This window comes from Zingiber officinale, chromosome 10B (genome assembly GCF_018446385.1).
Source record: "Zingiber officinale cultivar Zhangliang chromosome 10B, Zo_v1.1, whole genome shotgun sequence".
Taxonomy (NCBI): Eukaryota; Viridiplantae; Streptophyta; class Magnoliopsida; order Zingiberales; family Zingiberaceae; genus Zingiber; species Zingiber officinale.
The window spans coordinates 65110317-65133011 of record NC_056005.1 but is presented as its reverse complement, the minus strand read 5'-3'; positions in this window follow the sequence as shown (position 1 = coordinate 65133011).

The window sequence follows — 22695 nt, the reverse complement described above, 5'->3', positions numbered from 1 at the left end:
GCCCTTCTATTTCTCAGCGCCTGCACATTAGTACAAATGTGAGATGCACATCCGGTATCTAATACCCATGATGAAGAAATAGATAGATTGACTTCTATAACATATATACCTGAAGTGGAAGTCTCACTTCGCTTCTTCTTAAGATCTTCCAGGTACACCTTGCAGTTCCTCTTCCAGTGCCCGGTCTGACCGCAGTAGAAGCAGGTAGCATCCTTGGCGACCCCTCCTTTAGGCTTTAGTGCCTTGCCTTTGCCCTTGGCTTGGGACTTTCCTTTTCCTTTGGACTTGCCCTTGCCCTTGTGTTTTTGAACCATCATAACAGAGTAGGGATTTGCCTTCTTAAGGTTCAGCTCAGCAGTTCTTAACATGCTAAGCAGCTCGGGCAGTGGCTTGTCAATTTCGTTCATAATTGACTATAGCTATCCAGCAAGGATTGCAAGATCAGGTCAGTGGCCAGCTCTTGGCCAAGCGGGAATCCCAACCTCTGTAGGTTTTCTATGTACCCAATCATTTTGAGTACATATGGGTCTACGAGAGCCCCATCTGACATCTTGCACTGAAACAGTGCCCTTGAGATCTCAAATCTCTCATGCCTCGCTTGTCCTTGATACAGTTGACGATGATGTTCAACCATATCGTAAGCGCCCATTAACTCGTGTTGCTTCTGAAGCTCAGAGTTCATGGTCGCGAGCATTAGACAGGACACATCTAATGCGTCATCTTGATGCTTCTTGTAAGCATCTTTGTCTGCTCGCGTGGCATTGGTAGGAGGAGACTCCGGAATGGGCTGCTCCAAAACATACAGTTTACGTTCCTGGGTGAGAACTATTCTCAAATTCCTGTACCAGTCCAGGAAATTTGCTCCGTTGAGCTTGTCCTTCTCAAGAATAGATCGCAGGGAGAAAGTCTTCATATTTGACGTCATGGTTATCTACAACAGAAAAATGCAGAAAATAAATATCATATTCTTTTAAATCATTTAATTAGGCCTTTAACTAAATGATGCTCCCACTGAATTCTATAATTCATGTGGGACAAGATCCACATCATACTACGCCTTGAGTTAACTTTGGCTAATATGCCCAAGACTTAGTATGATCGGTAGGTAACAATTTACCAATTACATCTCTATGTAACTCTTGTTTATAGGATCATTATCCGCAGTTATATTAAAACTTGAGTTAGCTTTGGCTAATACGCCCAAGAATTAATATAAATGTGATTTATGTCCTATCTTTCCAACCATTGGAAGAATGTGTATAGTTATACTCGATCCAACCGAGTTAACTAGGAATACTCAATCTAATTGAGTTTGTACTCGCCCATGCGTTGATAAGCGGGACCAAGATTGTCTCTCCGTAACCTACCAAGATAATATGTGTTGCTCTGCTTTGGCAGATTCAACAACACATATGATCGAGGTAGTGATAGGTATCACAGCACGATAGGCATTAGAGTTGACGCGATTTAGATCTAATCTAATCGTTGATGTGTATCAAATACGTGATAGATCTAATCTAATCGAGGGGTGCATCATGTGCACGACTTAGATCTAATCTAATCGTTAGGCACTAATTAATTACTTAATCATGCATCACATATACACAAGCAATTAATTAAATTAATTCGTAATTAGTCATGGCCCTACTACGATCTTCTCAAGCCAATGAGAAGATCGGATGGTCAACCTAGGATCAACAGCTTCTCAAGCTCCTCCCTTTGACCACCTTGTGTTGCTCGCGCCCTCCTTGTAACTCCATCTTTAGTGGACCTTCCACCGCTCCAATTTTGTACATTACAATTTTGAAACTCGAGTTACATTCGAGTCTAAACTAATTTACAACAAGAATACAAAATAGAGAAAGGCACGATGCGCAGGTCGCGAATCAAATGTACAACACGCACAACACAAATGACGACGCGCAGGCCGTAATATGAATTACAACATAAATCCAATCAGATTGGGTCTTTTTGGGCCATGACCATCACAAATTATATATAATTCTAAATTATGTGATTTCCATAATTTTTTGTAATTTTAATACTAATTTTTACGAGTAAAATTTCCCGGCGGTCCCGTTTAGCGGTTTTCGGGCGTAATCGCGGAACGAATCCCCTTGCGGGGCCAGGGGCAGCGCCCCTACCCGCGATCTAACCATTGCGAGTGTCCCTAAGCGATCCTACAGTACCTTAGCCCGCTGTCCCAGAATGTTTTGGGGCGAAACCTTGCCGTATGTGTATAAACACTTGTGCTTCGCTTCTACGAGAAAATTACTCATAAAAACCATAAAAAACTTAAATTTACAGAAAATCACAGAAGCTATATTTTTCATAAAAAATCAAATTAAACTCGTACAAGTCTTCGCACGTGGCTCTGATACCACTGTTGGATTTTTCAGGCCGCGAAAACCGCTTTTTCGCGTCGCGAAAACCCCGAAAGCCCCGCCACCGGATCCGTGTGAAGAATAAAACTTCAAAAACATTATGAGTACGAGTTTACAAACTCTAGATGTACATTAGAGTATGAGTTTTACCTTTGATGCGTGCCTTTCGCGAATCCTGCTCGTCCAATGGTGTCGGATCTCAAGATTGTCAAAGTAGACAACCCTCTAGATGTATCCACACGAACACAAGAAGGAGATCACCAAACTAAAGTGTGCTAGCACCTTAGTAGGGTTCGGCAAGATGAGGAGAGGAAGAGCAAGAAGAGAGAGTACTAGGAGGTAGAAGATGAGAGTTACTCACACAAATGAAACTCATTTCATCCATTAAAGTGGTCGGCCACACTTATGTGGTTTGTAACCTCCATGGGATGCCAAGAGTCACAACTCTTGGTAACTCCCATGAGGTGGCATCCCACTTAAGCAACCATGATGATGTGGAGCATCATCATTGGCCCACTCAATGCCAACTCACCAATGAGGTGGCATAAAGTCAAGTCAAACTTGACTCTTCATCTTCCTCTCAAGTCAAGTCAAACTTGACTTAATCTCTCTCATGGTTGATCTAATCCAACCATTTAATTCAAGCCAATTTAATATAATAAATCTAATTCATTTAATTAAATTGATTCAATGAGTCATAATCTAAATTAGACTCATTAAACACATGAATCAACTTGAGTCCAACTCAATTAGCCCAATTAGGATTACTCTTAATCCAATTTGATTCATCAAATGAATCTAATCCTCTTGGTTCATCATATGAACCTAATCTCCATCTAATTGTCCTTTGTATGTGACCCTATAGGTTCTTGTAGCGTTGGCAATGCCCCTAAACCCATTTAGGAGCATAAGTAATGAGCGGTATCTAGCAACACATCATTACTACCCAAGTTACAAGAATGTTGAGATCCAACATCACCTTGTGACTACTAGTTGTGACTCTTCACAATATATGACAAGTGTCCTTCTATCCTAGACATCTAGATTGATCAATATGAGGCATAGACCGTGTCATCCTCTGACCAATCTAAATCTTGATCTCCAAGTAGACTCACTAAATCAAATGAGCTCAATATCTCATATTGACTCATTTGGGCATGACCATGCACTTTGTGGTCTCACTCTATCAAGAATATCAATGTCGCTCCCATCATATAGGAGGGATAGATCCCATCTACATCACTCACATCCCTCTGCATAATTTGTTACATACCCAGTAATCGCCTTTATAGTCCACCTAGTTACGGGTAACGTTTGATGAAACCAAAGTACATAACTCCTTATGTAGGGATCCATGGTGACTTTAGGTCCAAGGACTAGTAATCATACTAATAGCCACATGAGAGAGTATATGATACTCATATAACGATCCATGATACTTTCTCATGGTGGGTCATTCAGTATACATTCTCCAATGCATACCCATGTGTCAACTTGATATCTCTATATCCATTACTTGTGAGATCAAGTCATCGAGTTGACCTACATGCTAGTCTTATTACATTAACATTGTCCCTGAATGTTAATACTCGACTAGGAATGATTAAGAGTAGTGTTCCCTATATCATCTCACTATCGGTTCAACTAACCGATTGATATAGGTGAGAACCTTCTACTCAAGGACGTTATTATACTTAGTTTATTTGGCATCAATACAAGTAAGTATAATAACCAAAACAAATACCTTTATTTATATAAGAATATGATACAACAAGTCCATAATACAATCATCAAATGATTGGCTCTAAGGCTCTAACTAACAGATATTTTCTAGATGAACTCCTTAGCTTTCCACCTGAAAGTCAAGTGGACTTCATGATTGAGTTATTTTTGGGTATAGCTCTCATTCACTTTGTCAAAAAGAAGGATGGATGATTTCCTTTAATTAGATTATTGCTCATAAAGCTATCAAAGTTGATTGATGTTGAGGATGATTTGGGATTGGTGTATATGGTGAAATCATATTTTATGATATGTACAACCTGATGATCTAGTAGTGGATATCTGACTTGATGGTCTATTATTAAATAATTATCATTGATAGTGATATGAGGAGTAGTACGTAGGTGATATTTATAGATTTGGTAATTTCTAGTTGACAGTCAGATTATAAACTCATTGTCAGTGATCTTACGATTGAGTGTGCCCATTATACTGACATTATGAGCCCTTGGTAATGTCATTTGGGCTTACCAATGCTCCAGATATTTTAATGGACTTGTTGAACTAGGTAATTCTAGGATATTTGGATCAGTTGTCATTGTCTTCATTGACGATATTGTGATATATTACTGATATGAGGTGGATCACAAACAACATCTTCCTATAGTTCTTGAGATGCTTCAACAAGAACATCTTTATGTGAAGTTCAGTAAATACGCATTTTGACTATCTTTTGTGGGATTTTTGAGACACATTGTCTCTAGTAGAGGTATATCAATAGACCTATAGAAAATAGAGACTGTTACAAGCCTGGAGTAGCTGAAGACAGTATAGGAAGTTTATAGTTTTCTAGATTAGCTAGGTATTACCAAGGACTTGTTGTTTTCTAGAATTGCTATGTTATTGACTTGATTGATCAGAAAAGGAGTGAAATTTACCTGGATTGAGGCTTGCGAGGTTAATTTTCAGGAGCTTAAGAAAAAAGCTAATAACTGCACCCATTTTGCTATTATCTTCTAATGAAGACGAATTTATATTCTTCACAGATGCATCATATCAAGGATTAGGTATAGTTCTGATGTAGCATTAATGGGTAGAATCATGTGCTTCCCATCAGCTAAAAGATCATGAGAAGAATTATCCAGTTCATGATTTAGAGTTAACAACTATCATTTTTATGTTGAAAATTTGGAGATATTATTTGTATGAGATCACTTTTGAGATCTTCACAGATCATAAGAGACTTAAGTACTTGTTTACTTAGAAGGAGTTAAACCTTAGATAGAGAAGATGGATGAAATTCTTGAAAGATTATGATTGAAGCTAATATGGTAGCAGATGCTTTGAATAGAAAATTTTGAGGAGTTTTGGCTTATCATTGAGTTGTTATTATAGAATTGGTACAGAGTTTTTCCGACCTAAATTAGTAGAGTAGGGACTGAAAGAGCGAGGGATATCGGTATCCATAGTTAATTAGTCACTTATAGTTGAGCAAATTAAGAGAACTCAAGCTATTGATTAGCATCTACACTTTTTATATAGCAGGGGTAGTCTTAGGATAGTGGACCAAGTTTCCTTGTAATGGGAACAAAATTCATGATTTTTATGGGAGATTATGTTTGTTCCTAAGTCACATCATGTCCAAGAAGAGTTACTACAAAAAACATACCGATCTAGATTTATGATACATTTGGGTGGTATTCATATGTATTGGGATATGAAATATTCCTATTGGTGGAATGACATGAAGAAAGACAGAATGAATTTTATAGCTTGATGTCTAGTATGTTAGCAAGTGAATGCTAATCATTAATGACTAGTAGGATTATTTCAGTAGATTTAGATACTAGAACGGAAATAGGAGCATATTATGATGAACTTTATTGTGGGACTACCCAAGACACGAAGAGCACATGACATGATTTGGGTAATCGTTGATCGGTTAATCAAATCCGCTCATTTTCTACCGATTTGTAGGACGGATTCTTTGGATCGGCTAGTAGAGTTGCAATGTAGAGAGATTACCAGACTTTATGGTGTACTTTTGAGTATTATATCGGATAGAGATCTATGATTCACCAGAGTCTACAATAGGTTATAGGTACAGAACTTCGATTTAGTATAGCTTTCCACCTTCAAACAGATGGATAGTCTGAATGCACTATATAGACATTAAGGGATTTGTTGATAATGTATGATATGGATTTCGGAGGTAGACTTTGCTTACTACAATAGATAGAAATATCAAAGTATAGGAAGTTGGAGGAGCTCGTAATCCATAGAGTCATCACTATCTACTTGGTAGTAGATCATCATGGAATTTTATAAAGGAACCTTAATCCCTCACAGTTTGAGATTTATTCATGATACTAGGATGGAGTAGTATATGGGTATGCTACCTAGTTATTACCCTTCGATGAGGATCCATTAGTTTGAGTAATAAATTTGGGGCCTAAATTTTTATTAGTGGAGGAGAATATAAGATATGACAAATAAATAATAATAATAAAATAATAAAGGTTAATCAAGAAATTGCCTTATTAGATGTTTTAGGAATTTATAGGAATTTTTATAGAATTTAAAGGAATTTTTTAAATTTTATTGGGATAAACGGGATAGAGAGAAAGTCTGTTTTAGCTACCCTGATTAAATGAGGAAATAATTGAATTATAAATTCATTTTTATTTCCTTATTAATTCCCTAACCCTAACTCCCGATTCTCCTCATCCTCCCAAGCCCCTCTCTCATGATTTCTCCCTCTCGCCCAAGCGCCACACTGCCTTAATCGCCCCAGCACCGCCGCACCCTATAGGTGAGGCCTGGTCATCGATTCCATAGTTGTTGTCCCGGTCGCAAGAGGCAACGCTGTAACACCCATAAAGTACTTAGCAAGATTTTAGATATTTTTATCATGAATAAAAATAGGTCTTATATGTAAAATTTCAAAAACAATAAAAATAAGAGAACCAAAAAGAGATGACCAAGGTTTGAACCTTGGATCTCTTACTAGATGCATGTATGTGTTAACCAATAGACCAAGAGAAGATATTGTTATAAAGAGAAGTGACAACATAGTTAAGAGTAAGAAAAGAGTTTCTTTCATTTAGAAGGAGAAGTTAGAGTTGCCTTCTTCCTCTGAAAAGAAAAGAGGATTCTTACCTCCTCTTTTCATTAAAGGAGAAGTAAAGGAAAAGAGAAGGAAAAACCCATTTTTCCTTCTTCTTCTCATTTGGAATAAAAGGAGAAATGAAGGAAAATCTTCATTTTTCTCTCTTCCTCCTCCCTCTTTCTCTTCACCGTGACCAAGCTTTCTCCCCACCTCCATTGCCGAAACCCAAACAAAGGAGGACTCATCTTTAGGAAGGCTCCACAATCAAGATTACTTACCTAAGGAAATCAAACACAAGGATGTAAGTATCCCCTCACCTGTGATACAAGTCGTTTACAAAATTTCCGTAAGGTTAGAATGCTTTAAGATAAAAATAAAAGAAAAGAAAACCATGCTCATGGATCTCCTTATGTTATGATATGAACTTAGTTAAAGATTTATGTTGGAGGTTGTTTAAAGCTTGATCTTCTTCTTTATATGTTTCGGCCATGAATATTCTAGGGCTTTAAGAAGCGTAAAAATCTAACCTAACATGCTTATAGACTCCCTTATGATATGATAAGAACTTAGTTAGGTATTCATGTTTGTATGTTGCTTGGAATTTAATTTCCTTTCCTTGAAGTTTTAGCCATGATGGATCTAGGGTTTCAATAAGCTCAAAACCTAATTTAACATGCTTATAGACTCCTTTATGATAAGATATGAACTTGACTAAGTATTCATGTTTGTATGTTGCTTGGAATTTAATTTCCTTTCCTTGAAGTTTTGGCCATGATGGATCTAGAGTTTCAAGAAGCTCAAAACCTAATTTAACATGCTTATAGACTCTTTTATGATAAGATATGAACTTGACTAAGTATTCATGTTTGTATGTTGCTTGGAATTTAATTTCCTTTCCTTGAAGTTTCGGCCATGATGGATCTAGGGTTTCAAGAAGCTCAAAACCTAATTTAACATGCTTATAGACTCCTTTATGATAAGATATGAACTTGACTAAGTATTCATGTTTGTATGTTGCTTGGAATTTAATTTCATTTCCTTGAAGTTTCGGCCATGATGGATCTAGGGTTTCAAGAAGCTCAAAACCTAATTTAACTTGCTTATAGATTCCTTTATGATATGATAAGAACTTGGCTAGGTATTCATGTTTGTATGTTGCTTGGAATTTAATTTCCTTTCTTTGAAGTTTCGGCCATGATAGGGTATAGGGTTTCAAGAAGCTTAAAACCTAACCTAACATGCTCATAGACTTCTTTATGATATGATATGCACTTGGCTAGGTATTCATGTTTGTATGTTGCTTAGAAGTTTATTTCTTCTCTTGAAGTTTCGGCCATAATAGATTTTAGGGTTTCAAGAAATTTAAATTTAAAGCCTAGCATGCACATGAATCTTCTCATGATATGATATGAATGCAATTCAATATTCATGCTTGTATGTTGTTAGAGCTTACTTTTCCCTTTCATGAACTTTCAGCCATGACTATATTCTAGGGTTCAAGGAAGTTTAAATTTAAAGTTAGAAAGCTCATGGATCCCCTTATGATATGATATGAAGTTAGTTTGGTATTCTTATGCTTGTATAGAACTTAGTTCATGTTCTTAAAAGGTTCGGCCACAACTAAGTTAAAAGGCCTAGGAAGCTTAGAACCTAAACTTCTTATGCTCATGATATGTTGTAGTTTATGATCTGAAATTTATCTAAGGTTCACAAGCTTATATGATGTTGTAATCTAGAACCAAGCATGGTGACTTTCGGCCACTATATGGAATTAGGGTTGGAGACCCAATCATGATTTTTGCTAGTTGTCTCACATACTAGGATATGAATTAGGAGATGCTAGTAAATGTTTTTCCATGTATGATTATGTTTTCTATGATGCATTATATGCTCATTTAAGTATGCTTATGAACTATGTATGAGGATGACTTTTATGATGTGTTTTATGCTTAAGTATGCATGCTTTATGATAAGACAAGTAACATGCCTATTTATGTATGCTTATGAACCATGCATGAAATGATTCTTATGATGGCTATGTACCCAAGTATGTATGATTTCAAATATGTTGCATGTTCATTTATGTAAGCTTATGAACCAGGCATGAAAAATGATTTTTATGATGGCTATGTGCCCAAGTATGCATGCCTTATGATATGATAAGAAAATGGCTAAGAGTTGCTTCCCTTAAGTTGGGATTAAGAGCACTCTTCATGTTAAGACAAGAGCATGACATGTATGTTGATATGATATGACAAGTTATTATGGTATGATATGCATGACATGTATTTTACTTTGTATGGCTTGTACCAAGGGTGGGCTCCATAAGCCCCTCTAGGCCGACGGACTATGAACGGGTCTAGTAAAAAAGGGATGGGCTCCTTAGTACGCCCCTAGGCCGATGGACTATGAACGGGTCTAGATCCCTAGTAGGTTTGAGGCTAGCTACCTTGTCCTAGGGATTGCACGCATTTATGTATGTATGTGGTATAAGTCGGGCCCTCATGATGATGATATTATGTTTAAGTATCAAAAGATATGTTTAAAGACATCTTGCACTTGACATGACATATGTTTTAAAAAGACATTCTGCATAATGCACCCATTCATGATATGATATGTTTTTTTTATGAATTATATGACATGATGTTATGTCATACTCTTATGACTTATAGGACATGATGTTATGAGATGTTTTGTTTATGATTCATATGACCTGATGATATGTTATGCTGCTATGATTCACATCACATGATTCCTTTATTTATGATATGTTAGAGTATGATGTTTCTTAATAATATGATATGATAGGAGGCTATGTTCACATGATATAATGTTAGATGATTATGTCTCCATTGATTATATGCTTGTATGACTATGCTATGAGATACGGTTTTTGTGAGTAGGAAAAGGATCTTACTGAGCTTGTGTGCTCATAGCTTACTTTCCTTGTACCACAGATAAAGGCAAGGAATGGATGATCTAAGGGAGCTGCAGGAGAGGCAAGGAGGTGTGTGTGGCAGTGGCTCGGCTAAGACAAATAAAGACCTGCTATGTTATTTTTGTTATGTCTGACATGAACCAAGTGTATTATGTTACATTCCAGTATAACTTCATGACATTTCCGCTGCTTTATGTTACTAGAAAGAAATTTTAAATATGCATGTGTATCCTGGAATAGTTAAGTAAGTAAGTAGCTCCGTCCCTTAGTAGCAGGGAGGGAGGGCGTTACAAACGCCGCATGCTATTGTGAGAGCCACTGTGGGTAGTGCCATCCCTCGATTTACTTGTGTTTCGAATGCACACTACGCCACCCCGTCGCCAACCACCTACCATTACGTGATGGCTAGATAGGTGATGTGGCTCCATCATGAGAGACTACGCCGCCTTACCACCGACACAACACCTCAACCCTCACCGCCCTTGTTGGTCGGTGGTCTGCAGCAGCCAGTGGCTGTAACCACTGCCTTGGCCAATTCTACTAGCCCTTTTCTCCCTACTCAACCATAGTTGCATAGCATTTTTCTCCAGCCATGAGCTAGACATCGGTGTTCTCCCCTACTACATACCCTCTCTAATCTTAGTTCACTCCCTTCATCGTGACTGACCGCTACCTTAAGCTGATGTTGGATGAGCCATGTGCTGCCAGTTTGGGTAACAAATCATTTAATACTGATTATTGATTTGATTAATCTAAATTTAGTTGGTAATTTTGGATTGATTAAAGTTAGGTTAATTGGTTTGGGTGGATCTTGATTAATTGTGAGAGTAAGTAGGAGGAGGATAACACTAAGTCAATTGAGATTAATTAATAGAATTGTTGATTGATTCAATTAGAAGTTTTCCTGATTGATCTATTTAGGATTAGGTTAGGTGATTCGAATAGAATTGGTTATAACTTGTTTTGCTACCATAACTGCATGGTTACATCATTAGTAATATCAAAGATTGTTGAACACATAGGGACTGGTTATAAGTGTTAGTTAGAGCCCTAGAGTCAATCATATGATGATTGTTGTATGGACTCGTTGTATCATATTCTTGTCTATAAATAAAGGCATTTCTTTATGGTTATTATACTTACTTGTATTGGCGCCAAATAACTAAGTATAATAGCGTCCTTGAGTAGAAGGTTCTTATCTATAACAATCGATTGGTTGAATCGATAGTGAGATGATATAGAGAACACTACTCTTAATCATTCATAGTCAAGTATTAACATTCAGGGACAATGTTAATGCGATAAGACTAGCATGTAGGTCAACTCGATGACTTGATCTCACAAGTCATGGATATAGAGATATCAAGTTGACACATGGGTATGCATTGGAGAATGTATACTGAATGACCCGTCATGAGAAAGTATCATGGATCGTTATATGAGTGTCATATACTTTCTCATGTGACTATTAGTATGACTATCAGTCTTTGGACCTGAAGTCACCATGGTTCCCTACATAAGGAGTTGCATACTTTGGCTTCGTCAAACATCACCCGTAACTGGGTGGACTATAAAGGCGATTACTGGGTGTGTAACGAATTATGCAGAGAGATGTGAGTGATGTAGATGGGATCTATCCCTCCTATATGACGGGAGTGACATCATCATTCTTTATAGAGTGAGACAACTAAGTGCATGGTCATGCCCAAATAAGTCAATATGAGATATTGAACTCATTTGTTTAGAGTGAGTCTACTTGGAGTTCAAGATATAGATTGATTAGAGGATGATATGGTCTATGCCTCAATTTGATCAATCTAGATGTCAAGGATAGAAGGACATTGTCATATATTGTGAGGGTCACAATTAGTAGTCACAAAGGTGATGTTGGATCTCAACATTCTTATAACTTGGGTAGTAATGATGTGTTGCTAGAAACCGCTCATTACTTATGCTTCTAAATGGGTTTAGGAGCATTGCCAATGTTACAAGAACCTATAGGGTCACACACAAAGAGCAATTATATGGAGATTATATTCATATGATGAACCAAGAGGATTAGGTTCATATGACGAACCAAATTGGATCAAGAGTAATCCAAATTAGAACTAATTGAGTTGGACTCAATTTGATTCATGTGTCCAATGAGTCTAATTTGATTATGATTCATTGAGTCAATTTAATTCAATAAATATAGATTCATTAGATTAAATTGATATGAATCAAATGGTTAGATTTGATCAACCATGGGAGATAAGAGGTCAAGTTTGACTTGACTTAAGAGGGAAGATAAAGAGTCAATTTTAACTTGACTTTGACTTGACCAAATGCCATGTCATTGTGACTTGGCATAGGGTAGGCCAATGATGGTGTTACACATCATCAAGGCCACATCATTTGGTCAAGATTGACTTGACCAAATGCCACCTCATGAGGGAGACTAAGAGTCATGACTCTTGGTATCCCATGGAGGTTTATAACCTCTCTATTGTGGCCGACCACTTGAATGAGTGAGTGATTGCATTTGTGTGCTCATTCAAGAGATCTTCTTCTTCCTTCTTTCCTCTCTTCTCTCCCTCTCTTCCTCCATTGCCGTGACCTTCTAAGGGTGCTCGAACACTCTTAGTTGTGTTTTTCTCCACCTATTGTTCGTGTGGATACACATAGAGGAGTGTACGTTTAACACTCTTGAGATCCGGCAACCCTTCTGGACGAGCGAGATTTGTGAAGGGCTTCACTTTAAAGGTATAAACCCCTTTCTTGTAGATCTAGTGTAGATCTAGGATTAGGAAACATATACATGATAATTTTATATATCTTCGCACGGATCCGTGGCAAGACTTCGGGGTTTCCGCAACGCAAAAAGCGGTTTTTGCGGCCCGAAAGTCCCAACAGTGGTATCAGAGCCACGTGTGAAGCATGTACTTGTTTCATTTTGTATTTTTATGAAAAATATCAGATCTGTAAGTTTCTGTAAATTTGCTATTTTTATGTATTTTATGAGTGTTTTTCTCGTAGAGGCGAAGCAACAAGTGTTTGGACACTTGTAGGCTTCGACTACAGGGAAAAACCTTCCGAATCGGCAAGGTCTCGCCCAAATTATTTTGGGACAGTGGCTCAAGGCAGTGTAAGATCATAAATGGACACTCGTGTGACTCATTTCATGAGAAGGGGCACTGCCCCTAACCCCACAAGGGGCATTGTCCCACGATCGCGCCCGAAAATCGCTAAACGGGGCCGCCGAGAAATTGTGACTCATAAAATCATAAAAATAGTATTAAAATTATAGAAATTTATATTTAATACATAATTTAGAATTATGTATGATTTTGTGATGGTCATGGCCCAAAAAACCCAATTTGATTGGACTAAATATGTTGTAATTCATAATATGGCCTGCGCGCCATTTTATGTGATGTGAGTGTCGTACCTCCCTCATTTTTATTTCCTGTTGTAAATAGATTTTTAGACTCGAATGTAACTCGAGTTTCATATCTATAATGTACAAAAAAAAATTGGAGCGGTGGAAGGTCCACTCGAGAAGGAACGACGAGGAGGTTGCGAGCAACACATGGTGGTCAAAGGGAGGAGCTTAGAGAAGCTGTTGACCCTAGGTTGACCGTCCGATCTTCTCATTGGCTTGAGAAGATCGTAGTAGGGCATGACCTAATCAAAATTTAATTAATTTCTTGTGTATGTGATGCATGATAATGTAGAGTAATTAATTAGTACCTTGATACGTATAAGATACGAATCCACGATTAGATTAGATCTAAAACAACTCAACTCGAAATGCCTACCAAGTTTTGATACCCATCACTACCTCGATCACATGTTGTTGTTGAATCTACCAAAGTAGAGCAACGTATATTATCTTTGTAGGATGTGGAGGGACAATCTTGGTCCCCCCTATCAAAGCTTGGGTGAGTACAAACTTAATTGGATTAAGTGTAACTAGTTAACTCAATTAGATCGAGTATAACTATAGGCATTTTTCCAATGGTTGGAAAATAGGACAAAATCACATTTATATTAAATCTTGGGTGATTTAGCCAAAGCTAACTCAAGTTCTAATATAAATGAGGATCTTGATCCTATAAACAAGAGTTGCATAGAGATGTAATTGATAATTAGTTATCTACCGATCATACCAAGTCTTGGGCGATTTAGCCAAAGTTAACTCAAGGCGTAGTATGATGTGGATCTTGTCCTGCAAGAATTATAGCTAATTGGTTAGAATCTAGTAAGTGTGGTTTAACCACATCCATGACTTGATTCTACAAAAATTCTATAATTCAGTGGGAGCATCATTTAATTAAAGGCCTAATTAAATGATTAGTGGAATATGATATTTATTTTCTACATTTTTCTGTTGTAGATTACCATGTTGACAAACACGAACACCTTCTCTCTACGTTCTGTCCTTGATAAGGACAAGCTCAATGGAGCTAATTTCCTAGACTGGTACAGGAATCTGAGAATTGTTCTCACACAAGAACGAAAACTATATATCTTGGAGCAGCCTATTCCGGAGGCACCTCCTGCCACTGCCACGCGAGCTGACCGAGATGCTTATAAGAAGCATCAAGATGACGCATTAGATGTGTCATGCCTCATGCTCGCGACCATGAACTCTGAGCTTCAGAAGCAACATGAGTTGATGACTGCTTATGATATGGTTGAACATCTTCATCAACTATATCAAGGACAAGAAAGGCATGAGAGATTTGAGATCTCTAAGGCACTGTTTCAGTGCAAGATGCAAGATGGGATTCCCGTAGGTCCATATGTACTCAAGATGATTGAATACATAGAGAACCTACAAAGGTTGGGATTCCCACTTGGCCAAGAGCTAGCCACTGACTTGATCTTGTAATCCTTGCTGGATAGTTACAATCAATTTGTTCTAAAATACAACATGAACGAAATTGATAAACCCCTGCTCGAGCTGCTAAGCATGTTAAGAACTTCCGAGCTCAACCTTAAGAAGGTAAAGCCCAACTCCATTTTGATGGTGCAAAAAGGAAAAGGCAAGGGCAAGCCTAAAGGTAAGGGAAAGTCTCAAACCAAGGGCAAAGGCAAGGCACTGAAACCCAAAGGAGGGGTTGCCAAGGATGCTACCTACTTCCACTGCGGTCAGACCGGGCACTGGAAGAGGAACTGCAAAGTTTACCTGGAAGATCTTAAGAAGAAGAGAAGTGAGACTTCTACTTCAGGTATATATGTTATAGAAGTTAATCTCTCTATTTCTTCATCATGGGTATTAGATACCGGATGTGCTTCTCACATTTGTACTAATGTGCAGGCATAGAGAAATAGTAGGGCATTGACGAAGGGCGAGGTGGACCTATGAGTAGGCAATGGAGCACGGGTTGCTGCTGTTGCTGTAGGGACTTACTTTCTATCTCTGCCCTCTAGGCTTGTACTAGAATTAGATGAATGTTGTTATGTGTCTGCTCTTACTAAGAACATTATATCAGTTTCTTGTTTGGACAAGAAAGGTTTTTCATTTATCATAAAGAATAAATGTTGTTCCGTCTATTTAAACGATATGTTCTATTGTAGTGCACCTATGATGAACGGACTCTATATTCTATACTTAGAGAACATATCTATAACATAAATACCAAAATGTTCAAATCAAATGAAATGAACCAAACCTATCTCTGGCATTATCGCTTAGGTCATATAAATGACAAACGCTTATCCCAGCTCCATAAAGATGGTTTGCTGGGACTCATTTGATTTTGAATCATATGAGACATGTGAGTCATGCCTACTGGACAAGATGACCAAGACTCCCTTTAGTGGATACAGCAAAAGAGGGACTGACTTTTTAGGACTTATACATAGTGATGTATGTGGCCCTTTCAATGTCGCTGCCAGAGGTGGTTATAGGTACTTCATTACATTTACTGATGATTTCAGTAGGTATGGTTATGTGTATCAGTCGAATCCTTTGAAAATTCAAAGAATTCAAGAATGAAGTACAAAATCACTGCAAGAGTATTAAGATACTGATCAGATCAAGGTGGTGAATACCTTAGCCATGAGTTTCGTGTGACTATCTAGTCGGAGTGTGGGATTCTATCCCAACTCCTCCTCGAACACCACGAGTGGGAATGGTGTATTCGAGGAACGTACCCTATTGGTACGGCTGCCATGATGAGACACACATATCTTCCTATGTCTCTTTGGGGCTATGCTCTAGACACAGTAGCCTTCATACTCAACCGTGTTCCATCCAAGGTTGTGATAAAGACACCATATAAGATATGGACTGAGAGAGATGCCCAGGTGTCTTTTATGAGGGTTTGGGGTTGTAAGGCTTACGTTCGACGTCAAGTCTCGGATAAACTAGGACCCAAATCCGATAAGTGTTATTTCATAGCATATCCCAAGGAAACGAAGGGATATTACTTCTACATTCCCAGTCAACACAAAGTAGTTGTGGCTAAGACTGGGGTATTTCTAGAAAGAGACTTTGTTTCTAGAAAAACTAGTGGGAGTACGTTCAATCTTGAAGAAGTTCAAGATATGGACCATAGCACTGAAGCCTTGATGGAAGTTGAACTGGAACCAAAAAGTGTTGTGGATGATGAGATTGTTCCACAAGGAGTTGAGGAACAACAACCAATTCAAGTAGACCTACCTCTTCGCAGGTCTGATAGGGTACGTCGTTAGCCTGAGAGATACTCATTTCTCTTGTCTGACCATGATGACGTTATGCTCGTTGAGAATGAGCCTACCTTCTATCAGGAAGCTATGATGAAACTAGATTCTAAGAAATGGCTAGAGGCCATGAGATACGAGATGGAATCCATGTACACCAACCAAGTATGGACTTTGGTTGATCGACCTAAAGGCGTCAAACCCATTGGGTGTAAGTGGGTCTTTATGAGAAAGACTGACATGGATGGACTTATCTATAAGGGTCGTTTGGTAGCTAAAGGTTTCAAGCAAATTCATGGTATTGACTATGATGAAACCTTTTCTCCAGTAGCGATGTTTAAGTCCATTCAGATCATGCTTGCTATTGCAGCATACCACGATTATGAGATCTGGCAGATGGATGTCAAAATCACATTTCTAAATGGAAACTTGCTCGAGGATGTGTACATGACACAACCTGAGGGTTTTGTAGATTCACAGCATACTGCAGAGTATGCAAGCTGCATAAATCCATTTATGGACTAAATCAAGCTTCTCGGAGCTGGAATCTTCGATTCGATGATGCGATCAAACAGTTTGGTTTCATCAAGAATGAAGATGAACGTTGTGTCTACAAGAAGGTTGTTGGGAACACAGTTGTCTTCCTTCTATTGTATGTGGAAGACATACTACTCATTGGGAATGACATATCTTTGCTACAGTCTGTCAAGACTTGGCTGGGGAATTGTTTCTGAATGAAGGACTTAGGTGAAGTAGCCTGCATTCTAGGCATAAAGATCCATAGAGATAGATCTAAGAGATTGCTTGGCTTAAGTTAAAGTACATATATTGACAAGGTATTACTACGGTTTGTCATGCAGAATTCCAAGAAAGGATTTCTGCCGATGTCACATGGTGTGAGTCTTTCAAAGACTCATAGTCCCTCTTCTAGAGAGGAGAGAGACCACATGGATACGATCCCTTATGCCTCAGCCATAGGATCTATCATGTACGCCATGCTATGTACTCGTCCTAATGTTTCGTATGCTTTGAGCATGACGAGCAGATACCAGTCAGATCCAAGTGAGCGTCACTAGATAGCGGTTAAGAATATTCTTAAGTACTTGAGAAGGACTAAAGAATATTTCTTGATATATGGAGGTGATGATGAGCTAGCTGTAAAGGGTTACAGTGATGCCAGCTTCCAAGATGACCAGGATGACTATAGATCATAGTCAGGGTTCGTGTTTTGCTTAAATGGTGGTGCTATGAGCTGGAAGAGTTCGAAGCAGGACACAGTTGCTGATTCTACAACAGAGACCGAGTATATTGCTGCATCAGAAGCAGCAGTTTAGATCCGCAAGTTCATTACTGAGCTTGGGGTGGTTCCTAGTATTGTGGATCCTATAGAGCTCTATTGTGACACAAGCTAAGGAACCTCGCTCACACCAGCGGACCAAACACATACGACGGCGCTTCCATCTCATTCGAGAGATCATCGATAGAGGAGATGTGAAGATTTGCAGAGTACCCACTGAGGCTAAAATCATAGATCCCTTGACTAAGGCTTTGGCATAGAGAAAGCATGATGGTCACACTAGGTCATTGGGGCTTAAAGCCTACACTGATTAGCACTAGTGCTAGTGGGAGATTGTTAGTTAGAGCCCTAGAGCCAATCATGTGATGATTGTTGTATGGACTCGTTGTATCATAATCTTTTATATAAATAAAGGCATTTTTTTTATGGTTATTATACTTACTTGTATTGGTGCCAAATAACTAAGTATAATAGCATCCTTGAGTATAAGGTTCTTATCTATATCAATCGATTGGTTGAATTGATAGTGAGATGATATAGAGAACACTACTCTTAATCATTCCTAGTCAAGTATTAACATTCAGGGACAATGTTAATGCGATAAGACTAGCATGTAGGTCAACTCGATGACTTGATCTCACAAGTCATGGATATAGAGATATCAAGTTGACACATGGGTATGCATTGGAGAATGTATACTGAATGACCCGTCATGAGAAAGTATCATGGATCGTTATATGAGTGTCATATACTTTCTCATGTGACTATTAGTATAACTATCAGTCCTTGGACCTGAAGTCACCATGGTTCCCTACATAAGGAGTTGCATACTTTGGCTTCGTCAAACATCACCCGTAACTGGGTGGACTATAAAGGCGATTACTGGGTATGTAACGAATTATGCAGAGAGATGTGAGTGATGTAGATGGGATCTATCCCTCCTATATGACGGGAGTGACATCATCATTCTTGATAGAGTGAGACAACTAAGTGCATGGTCATGCCCAAATAAGTCAATATGAGATATTGAACTCATTTGTTTAGAGTGAGTCTACTTGGAGTTCAAGATATAGATTGATTAGAGGATGTCACGGTCTATACCTCAATTTGATCAATCTAGATGTCAAGGATAGAAGGACATTGTCATATATTGTGAGGGTCACAATTAGTAGTCACAAAGGTGATGTTGGATCTCAACATTCTTGTAACTTGGGTAGCAATGATGTGTTGCTAGATACCGCTCATTACTTATGCTTCTAAATGGGTTTAGGAGCATTGCCAACGTTACAAGAACCTATAGGGTCACACATAAAGAGCAATTAGATGGAGTTTATGTTCATATGATGAACCAAGAGGATTAAGTTCATATGATGAACAAAATTAGATCAAGAGTAATCCAAATTAGAACTAATTGAGTTGGACTCAATTTGATTCATGTCTCCAATGAGTCTAATTTGATTATGATTCATTGAGTCAATTTAATTCAATGAATATAGATTCATTAGATTAAATTGATATGAACCAAATGGTTGGATTTGATCAACCATAGGAGATAAGAGGTCAAGTTTGACTTTACTTAAGAGGGAAGATGAAGGGTCAATTTTAACTTGACTTTGACTTGACCAAATGCCATGTCATTGTGACTTGGCATAGGGCCGGCCAATGATGGTGTTACACATCATCAAGGCCACATCATTTAGTCAAGATTGACTTGACCAAATGCCACCTCATGAGGGAGACCAAGAGCCATGACTCTTGGTATCCCATGGAGGTTTATAACCTCTCTATTGTTGTCGGTCACTTGAATGAGTGAGTGATTGCATTTGTGTGCTCATTCAAGAGATCTTTTTCTTCCTTCTTTCCTCTCTTCTCTCCCTCTCTTCCTCCATTGTCGTGACCTTCTAAGGGCGCTAGCACACTCTTAGTTGTGTTTTTCTCCACCTATTGTTCGTGTGGATACACATAGAGGAGTGTACATTTAACACTCTCGAGATCCGGCAACCCTTCTGGATGAGCGAGATTTGCGAAGGGCAAGATCTAGTGTAGATCTAGGATTAGGAAACATGTACATGATAATTTTATATATCTTCGCACGGATTCGTGGCAAGACTTCGGGGTTTCCGTAACGCAAAAAGTGATTTTTGCGACCCGAAAGTCCCAACAATAAGCACTAGTGATCTCTCAAGTAGAATTAGCTAAACAATTGACAGTTGCAAGTTGTGTGCTAAGTAAGATGACCAAGATTGAGAATAAGAAAGAGAGAGAGAGAAACTTAGTTTGGGAGATGTTCTAGGGGTTTGGTTTCATTGTGATGTTTATTAATGTATCATGGTTCACCAATTACCTATCCTCAATTCATATGCACTTATAGGAAGTTACATTCATTACCGGCTATTCCCTGCAGTGGTCAAGCCAGAATGCTATCTTGATCTATATCCTATGCTACTAAATGGTAATGATTCCTATGAAGTCCGATAATGGTATAACACCCCTAGAAAGCCTAGATAAAGTAAGGGCAATGAGAGTACGAATGTAATGAAAAGAATGTGTAGATAGTCTACGTTGAATGTTACGATGGGAAGGATTTAGATGATTAAAAACTTTATGAAAGAAAATAAAGTTGAGAATATAAAGTTCTATACATGATTTATAATGCAAGGAATTAATGTAAACAAAAGAGATATGAGATATTATATATGCATGTATGAAATATTTATGCATAATGCATATACATGAATTATTTTGTACAAAAATATGTTAGGAGAAGGATTTGATCCTTGGTTCTCTTTTGAATGCATGCATGTGTTAACCAAGTGTGATAGGAGTGAATATTGTAAAAGGAGAGATGAGAATTATAATTAAAGGAAAGAAAGGAGAGAAATTAAGAGAAAGAAAAGAGAGAAACTCAAGAAGCATTTCTCTAGCATATTCTTTCTCATTAAGAGGAGAAGTAAATGAGGAGGATGAATCAAGTCAAGTTTTCCTCCCCTCACTTTAGTATAAATAGGCATGGAGGGGCTTCATCCTCAACTCACTCTCCTCCTCTCCTCCATTTGTGCCGAGCACTCTCCCTCCCTCTTTCCTCTTGTTGCCGAGAGCAACAACTCTCCCCCTTCTTTCTTTCTTTTTGTTGCCGAGCAACACAAGAGGAAGAAGCCTCCTCTTCTTCCTCCTCCTCTCCACCAAAAGACCTAGCCACTTCTTCCTCCATTGGTGCCGAGCAAAGCAAGCAAGGAAGAAAGGTCCACAAGCAAGTTCTCAACTCTAGGAAACTTAAGCAAAGAATGTAAGCTTCCCCTCACCTGTGGTACAAGGCTTTCATGTGATTTTCGGATTCTTTTTCTATGCCTTGAAAGAAAGTTTTCCCCTATGTTTGTATACATATATGATGCATGATCAGAGGTGTATGTAACCCTAGAATTTCAATCAAAAATATTGTAAATAGGTTAGGAAAATTATTGTCTAACCAAACTAGTGCAAGTTTCCCTCTATGAAATGCTAAGGACCTTCCTATGGTTTTCTTGCTTGGAAGTTGATTGGAACCAAAAGAACCCCACTCTCATGTTTCGGCCAAGAAAGAATTTAGGGTTAGGAGGACCTTGAATTTAAAATAACTATGCCTATATGGCATGATATGAAGTTCTTAAGAGTTGTATACTTGTATGTTGAAAGAAACTCATGAACCTTACTCTTAATATTTCGGCCATGGTAAGGTGATAGTTTAGAGAAGCTTAAACAAAATTCTAATATGCTCAATGACCTCTGTGATATTATGTTATGAAAGATGATTAATGCTCTCATGTTTAATTGGAATGTAGAAAATTAGTTACATGATTTATGACATGTAAGATCACAAGAGTCCTAGCTTGTTTATGATCCAACCTTGTGTATGATGTTCTTAGTAAATCTTGCTATGAAATTTACTTAGGTTTCCCATGCTTTAGGCCACTTAAAGGAAGTTTATATTCTATGAATTTCGGCCAAGTAAGGTTTAAAGGACCTAGAGGCCTTGGAAATGAAACCTAAGGGGTTAAAAGTACTTCTTATGAAAACTTGATAATGTGTGAATGTGATACATGTTTGTATGACCTAAATGAATCATTATGTGTTCGGCCATGAAGGGATAGATGCCCTAGAAACCCTAGAACAAAAATTAAATATGTCTATGCCATGCTGTATGAAAATGATATGATAATAAGTTGGAATGCATGATTGCTTTAGTTACGAAATGATATGCATAATGAAGTTATATTATGAAATATGCCATGATGTGTTATAGCATAGAAAATGCTATACATAATGAAAAGAAATGAAGTTATGTTATGATATGTGATAGCATAGAAAATGCTATACATAATGAAAAGAAATGAAAAAGAATAAATGCATGAAAGATTGTTAAGGACATGATATGATAGTTATGCATGATAAGTTATTTTTATGGTTTGTACCAAGGGTGGGCTCCGTAAACGCCCCGGGGTCGATGGAGTAAGACTCGGGCCTCGTCAGTAATGGGCCTTTGAGTGCCCTAGGTCGATGGAGTAAGACTCGGGCCTAGTATGTATGCATGGTA